This window comes from Ursus americanus, chromosome X (genome assembly GCF_024610735.1).
Source record: "Ursus americanus isolate L20-20 chromosome X, mUrsAme1.1.p, whole genome shotgun sequence".
Classification (NCBI taxonomy): domain Eukaryota; kingdom Metazoa; phylum Chordata; class Mammalia; order Carnivora; family Ursidae; genus Ursus; species Ursus americanus.
Genome location: NC_142164.1, coordinates 90,054,666 through 90,061,619, shown reverse-complemented (window position 1 = coordinate 90,061,619; position 6,954 = coordinate 90,054,666).

Sequence of the window (6,954 nt, the reverse complement as noted above, 5' to 3'; positions counted from 1 at the left end):
CAGGAGCTCGATGTCTCGAAGGAGGGCACCATCTGGTTTAATGGCTAAGTTATTTATTACGGGAACGTCAAGGTGGAAAATATTATTTTATGTGAGATCCTTTTTCTCTCCCACAAAACAGACTGTAGCGATTCTGGCCTGGGAAGGGCCCAAGCCTGGATTGAGGTGGTGAAGGGCTATTTTGAAGAAGAGGTCAGTGGGAAGTGGGAGGATGTCTTCGACATGATTCTTGCCGTGTTGGCCTGGGGGGCCGGTTGGGAGAGTTCTGTGAGCCATGGTACCCGCTTTCTGTCTTAATAGCAGAAGAACAAGTGTATTTTGCCAGACAGGCTTTAGCTGCCTGATTACGGGCCGACCTCCAAGTGTTCCTCCGGCTGGGCTTACACCTAAGTCTCCACAGCTGGACAGATGTGTGGAAGGTTCCGGCCATGTGGGCTAAGTCCCTGAAACCTCCTGTATCTCTGTTTCCTTAGCTGCAAAGAAAAGAAAACCTCACGCCTCGCGGAGTGGTTGGGCTAGGGTAAAGGAAAACAATTTCCTTTTTTTTTAAATAAGTGGTTAGGTACTTACTTCCCAGATGTTGGTGGGTTTTACTATCCAGATCTCTATCTCGACCTGGGGCTAACATGAACACTTTTATCCTGGGCTTCCTCCTGTTTTAGAATATTACCTAGCACGAGAGACTTGGCGTGGCATGGTGACGAAGGGCATGAGACTTTGGCGTCCGCAAGACCCTGGATTTAAATCTCAGCTTGGCTGTTTGCTGGCTGCGTGGAGAGAAACACTTCCTTTGCAGGTTCCGGTGAGGATTCGATGAAATAACATAGAGCTGAGCGCCAAGCACAGTGCCTGGTGGGCGGCAAGCCCACGTGATGATGCAAGTTGTTATTCGATCCGTTTTCCTCACCTACGTTCCACTGGAGTGTAAGCTCTGTGAAGGCAGGAGCTTTGATTGCATTCCCGGATGTGTCCCAAGCGCCTGGAATAGATGGCTAGCATATGGGGAGTGCTTATGAAATAGTTGCTGAAGGAATGAAACTGTGGGCTTTACTTCAGGCCCTGTCTGCCACACACGCACTATGGAAGATGCTCTGCATCTTATGTAGGGACAGAAAAGTGGGGGCCCAAGGAATAGCTGTGTAATTTATTAATATCCCGATAGTCCCATTGCCTCAGGCGGGCAGGTGGTCCATTCAAGCTCCCCAACTGTGGTGGGTTGAAGATGGCCACAAGGTTTTGACACTCCTCCCATAGAGAGATGGGGTCCATGTCCCCTCCCCTTGAATCTAGGCAGTTTCCATGATGGCTTTGACCAGGAGAATATAACAGAAATGAGGTTGTGCCAGTTTTCAGGCCTATCCTATGTGAAGAGGTAGCCTCCATTTTGTGTCACTTGGAAGCTAACCACCATGTAAGAAGCGGGACCACCCTGAGACCACCATGCTGTGAGAAGCTAAATTTACATGGAAAGGCCTTGAAAAACAATATAAATGATATACCATGTGGAGATAATGGATAACTGGAATACCAGCCATGGAGAAAATTTCCAGCTGTGGAGAAGGAAACTCTAAAGTGCACAGGGACTGTGAAGCTTGGAATCAGAGGGGCCACTTACCAGTTTTCTTCTTCCCCTCCCCTTTGTGCCCAGAAATGAAACTGGTGACCTGCCCACTTTGAGCAGAGAAGAGAAAGAGGCAATTAGCCACATCAGTGAACCTAACAATCCCTCTTTGGGGTGACATTATCTAAAAGGTGGGCCCACAAGCTTCCCATAATACCTTTAATGGCCAATGTGGTAGGTGGCCACCAAGATTCCCCCAGTGATTCTCATCTCCTGGTATTAACATCCTTGTGCAGTCTTCTCCCACGTGAAGAGGGCTGACCCAAATAACTAATAAGATAGTATGGGAGTGATGGAGTGTGATTTCTGACGCTAGCTCATAAATGACGTTGCAGTTTCCACGTTGATTTTCTTGGATCACTTGCTCGGGATGGGGGGTGGGAAGGGAGCTGCCATGTTGTGAGGACACTCAAGCAGTCCTGTGGAGAGGTCCATGTGGGGAGGAGCCAAGGTTTCCTACCACTGACCAGATGCCACTGTGGAAGTGAGCTGTGGAAGTGAGCCATCTTGGCAGTGGATCGGTCCTCCATCCCTGTTCAAGCCTTCAGACGAATGCAGCCTGGCTGCTGACATCTTTGACTGCAACTTCACGAGAGGCCATGCATGACCCAGAAGAATTTATAGCCAAGCTTCTTCCAGATTTCCAACCCACAGAAACTGATAGATAATAAATGGTAATTTAAAGTTTGGGGGTGATGTGATAGCAATAAATAAGGTAGCTACTATCCCCATCCATACCGTACTTACTTTTGTTTCTTTGCTAGTCGGTTGCTCTGTTCACTCGGGTGTAGCTTATATTTGGAACTCAGAGCTTTAACAACAACATTGTTTTCTAGCTCTGTGGTTCTCAGGAAACTAGATCTTGCTCTATTGATATTCTGTACTCCCTGTAATGGCAAGTAGACCCCACCTTGTCATGGGCCTTACAAAAGCCAGGCTCTTTGAGGTGGTGACACTTACAAACCAACCCAAAGCCCCAAGTTGTCTAATGGACCCATGTGTTCAGAACCATTATTACTACTATTCCTATCTCAGCCTTACGGGACTCTTATTTTAAAAAACAAACCAAAACGTTATTTGTATGGGGAAATCCATGCTGAAGCCCAACTAGGCCATGTCATCAGGGCATGGCTTTCCCAAGCACGCGCGTGCACAGACCTACAAAGGAAAGGGATGATGGAGGAGTGAGCAAATTAGAGGCTCTTATCTTTAGCGACTAGCTGAAGAAACTCCTAATATTGTGACTTGGACCCTGCTTTTCCTGCCTTCTTCCCAAACAGTGTGTTGGCAGTCACACTAGGAACTTCTCACCTAGGCTTTCTTCGAAGTTACTTTTCTAGATGAGTGCTTCTCCAAGGGTTCGGAATTAATTAATCAGAGCAGAGGGTAGTTGTCTACACTGTAGGGAGGAGGCTTTTCACGTGGCCTTCCTTACTCCCCGCCCGTGCGCCTGGCTGTGCATTTAGAGGCTGACGACGGCCTCGGTAGGAAGTGATTAGGGAGTGGTGGAGAGGACCCCTGAAAAGTTCTGACCTCCCCCCATTAACAGGGGGAGATAAGAAATAATAGACTTTGATAAGGCTGAGAATAATTTCATTGAGTCTCAAGACCTTTTTTCAACTGGGGCCAGAGAACCCAAGAATGGGTTTCTGAGCTAGGAGTGTGTTGTTATCTCTGTGGGAGAATTTTAAGAGATTCAGTGATGGTCTCACCTGAATGTTTTATATTTTCTTGTCCTGTAAGTGGGACATTGGATCATATGACCTCGAAAATCATTTGGTCCAACTCTAAGACTCCATGAAGAGTCTATGTGGTGTGGTTTGTTCTCCAGAGAACATACTGCTTTCGCACTTGGAGGAGAACCCGGGAGCCTTGCTAGCTGCCGTCTTTATTTTTATTTTTGTCTTGGACCAATGTAGTCATGGTCTCACAAGTCGATTCTGTTGTTCCACATCTTTCTCTTGGTACAATTGCATAAAGCACGTTTATCCCCAATTTGAATATCTCATGAATATATGGGGGGAGAGTAGTTAATTACATTTGCATCAAAATAAGTTCAATAAAGCTGAGCGGGAAGAGGAGTAGAGGTTAAAAGTTACTCCAACTCATGGACTGGGAACAGGATGAGAAGGGAGATAATTTATAGCCAACTGGCAGCTGGAAGGGTAGTGAATTGATGAGGCCACAGTCACAGACCTTTAATTGATGGCTCTACCATCTATATAGAAACCGCGTGTAACTAAGAACGCGTAGTTTGGGCACGGAGATCAACGTAACTCTGTGATCGAGTCACAGAAAAAGCGATGGCCAGAAAAAGGTCAATTTAATCCTCATAGTTTACATTGCTCGGTCTACCAGATGAGGATGTTTTCTCAGCCATGGCCTAATGAATACCTCATTTTTATGCAGAAGCTTCTACAACAACACGATAACAACAGGACCACAAACCTTTACCTAACAATTATCCTTTGCCGGCATGTTCTGGTCAAGTCCTCAACTGAGCAAGGAAACAACAACCATAAAAATGATCTGTATGCCATTTGTGTGAACTTGGCTTCTGCCTTGTGTCCACATTTCTCTAGCTCGGGCCACATTCAGGGTGCAGGTGCAAAGGCCCTGTGTTTCCAGGAGGCTCCCATGTGTTGTGTCTGAAGTGATTCAGACGGAGGCTCATGGTCTGTTTGATTTGGCCCCGTTGGTCCGGTCACCACGTGGATCTCTGACATGTGATGATCGCAGAGGGTTGAGCATTTTCACAAGCACCTGCAGGTGTGTGACACCTGCTCACTTGAAGAGATGGAGAGGAGGGCGTCTGGTCGCCTCTTGCAGGCTGTGCAGCAAGGCAGGGTTATATATAAAACCCACCTCGATCCACCCATCTGATGCTGAGCTCACAGAGGTAGAGAAATGACAACAAAGAAAGCTGCATTACTCTGGGACCCCAGCAAAGACAGTATGGGGGTGCTCCTATAACCAGACTCCAGAGCAAGCAAAAGGTCTTTCCTGTTGTGTAAACCTATGTTTATCTGTGGGACATGGATGCCTCTCACCACATTTTTTCTTAACAGCATTTCTGTTTTTCTCTTTTTAAAAATAATTTATTAATCATAGTAGGAAAGTAGGAGATATATCTAAATTATAAAGTAGAAAACAATAGTTCCTGAGAGAACACCCCCTCGGAAATAGCCTCTGTTAATATTTGCCGCATTTCATGAAAACTTTTTTCCAATGTGTGTGTACGTGCGTGTATGTGTGTATTGCAAAATTAAGATTAAATATGTATAGGGGTGCCTGGCTGGTTCACTTGGTAGAGCACACGACTCTCAATCTCAGGGTCGTGAGTTCAAGCCCCATGTTGGGCACAGAGCCTACTTAAAAAAAAAAAAAGATTAAGTATGTACAATTTTCTATCCTGTCTTCACTCAACATTAAATTTTTACCCTCTCATTAAAATTTAATTTGAATGCATAATGTTCTCTAGTACAGAGATGCTGTGTAAGTGCTAGGGAGTCAAACAGATCCCAATTCTGGTCCTGATTCCTTCAGCATCCAGTTCTGTCTATGGGCAAATGACCTCAGTTTCACCATTTCTAAAACGGGGATAATGTTAGCTACTTCATGTGGTTTTTGAAACAGATTGAATAAGGTAATATCCGCAAAGCCCTGACATAGTCCGTAGATAATAAAGGTGAAATATCTGTTAGCTAGTCCCGAATCATTGCTCAGTCTTTGGAAATGGAGTCTGTGCTCCATGTTTTTGCTCTTTATCATGTTGCCATGTTTGCCTCTGTCCAAAATTATTTCTTTCAGATAAATTCCTAGCCGTGGCATAAAGGGCAGAAACATTTTAAAGGCTTGATTTGGATGCGTTTCTAGACCAGTTGAATCTATTTGCACCCGCTCGGCTGTTGCCTCACCCCGGTCATCTGGCTCCACCCTTGAGAGCACGATATATTATTTTCCGTAGCTGTGCTAATGTAATAGGCAAATAATGATATCTCATTTAAATATGAATTTTGCCGGTTGCCTAGTGACATTTAATATCTCTCATACATTTGTCTTCTTTTGTGAATTGCCTGCCCATCAATCAGTACATATTATCACGTGCCACTTTTGTGCCAGACATTGCCAGATGTATCACGGGAACACATTTGTGTCAAGACAGACACGATCCCAGCTCTGATAGCTCAGCATTTGTTGAAGGTGCTCGTCTTGGCGGGCGCTGGACTACAAGCTTTCCTTGATGATAATGTGAAGCACTCTGGGTTTCCTGGTTAATAATTAGCCCCCTCCGGCTAATCCAAAGTCTGTTTTGCCACTTCCTTATTTCGGCCACATTCTTCAGAATTGAGGATGCTGTGTTTATATGTTCTGGATGCGTACACTGCTATGGTATGAATGTAAATTTCATACACATAAGTGAAACAGACATGGGGGGATGTACTCACTACAAAAAGCATAGAGAAGAGTTGTATGGTGATGGGTTAATAACATTTGGCAGGCCAGAAGCTGAAGAATCTGTAAACCACATAAACCGAACTAAACAATGTTAGAATGTGTGAAGTTGATACACTTGATCAATTTAAGGTGGTGTTCTTTGAATCGTCAGGTTGAAGAGCCTGTCCTACATTTGGCAACTCAAGTGGGGGCAGCTTGTGATAGCCACCCACCCACCTGCACACCCATTGTTCGGTTGTATCCTAGATTAGAAGATCAACTTTGGTTTGACAACTGTATGGTGACAACTTTCTCACCTTTGGAGGTGAACCAGAACAGTCCAATGGTAGGTACAGGTGAAAAAGTTTCCCCTTACTTCCAATGGTAGGTGTAGGACTCCCTGGCATCTTACAACACTTTCAGGGAGTTGTCATTCCCAGGGGTGTTTACATCCCCTTCTGGTGTACCATCACCTTCCAGTTTACCTGGGTATTATTTATTGCCCTCTCATTCCGCCAACTCGTATTTTAATTGCAATTGACAGCATTCAAAGAATTTTCACATCTATTATCACAGTGATTCTGGGAGTTGTTGAAAGTTGGTTCCCCAAATATCACCAACACATGATAAGACAAAGCTGAGCTCCTTGCTTTGGCTCTGTCTCAGAGGGATGAGGGTAAGGTCAGAGTTCACCTAGAATTGGAAGTTTGGTTTAAGGCACGTCTTTCAATGCAGGGGGCTCAGTTAGAATTGGGTGAGAATCATCATATACACCCAGGGTTGGTGAAAGCAGCAAGATGAGCATTTTGAAATGAGGGATTCAAAGAATATCAGGGTGCAAATTGTCTATTGATGCTTTCCATGGAAGAGTCGATGGTTCTGCTGGCAAGGTCTTA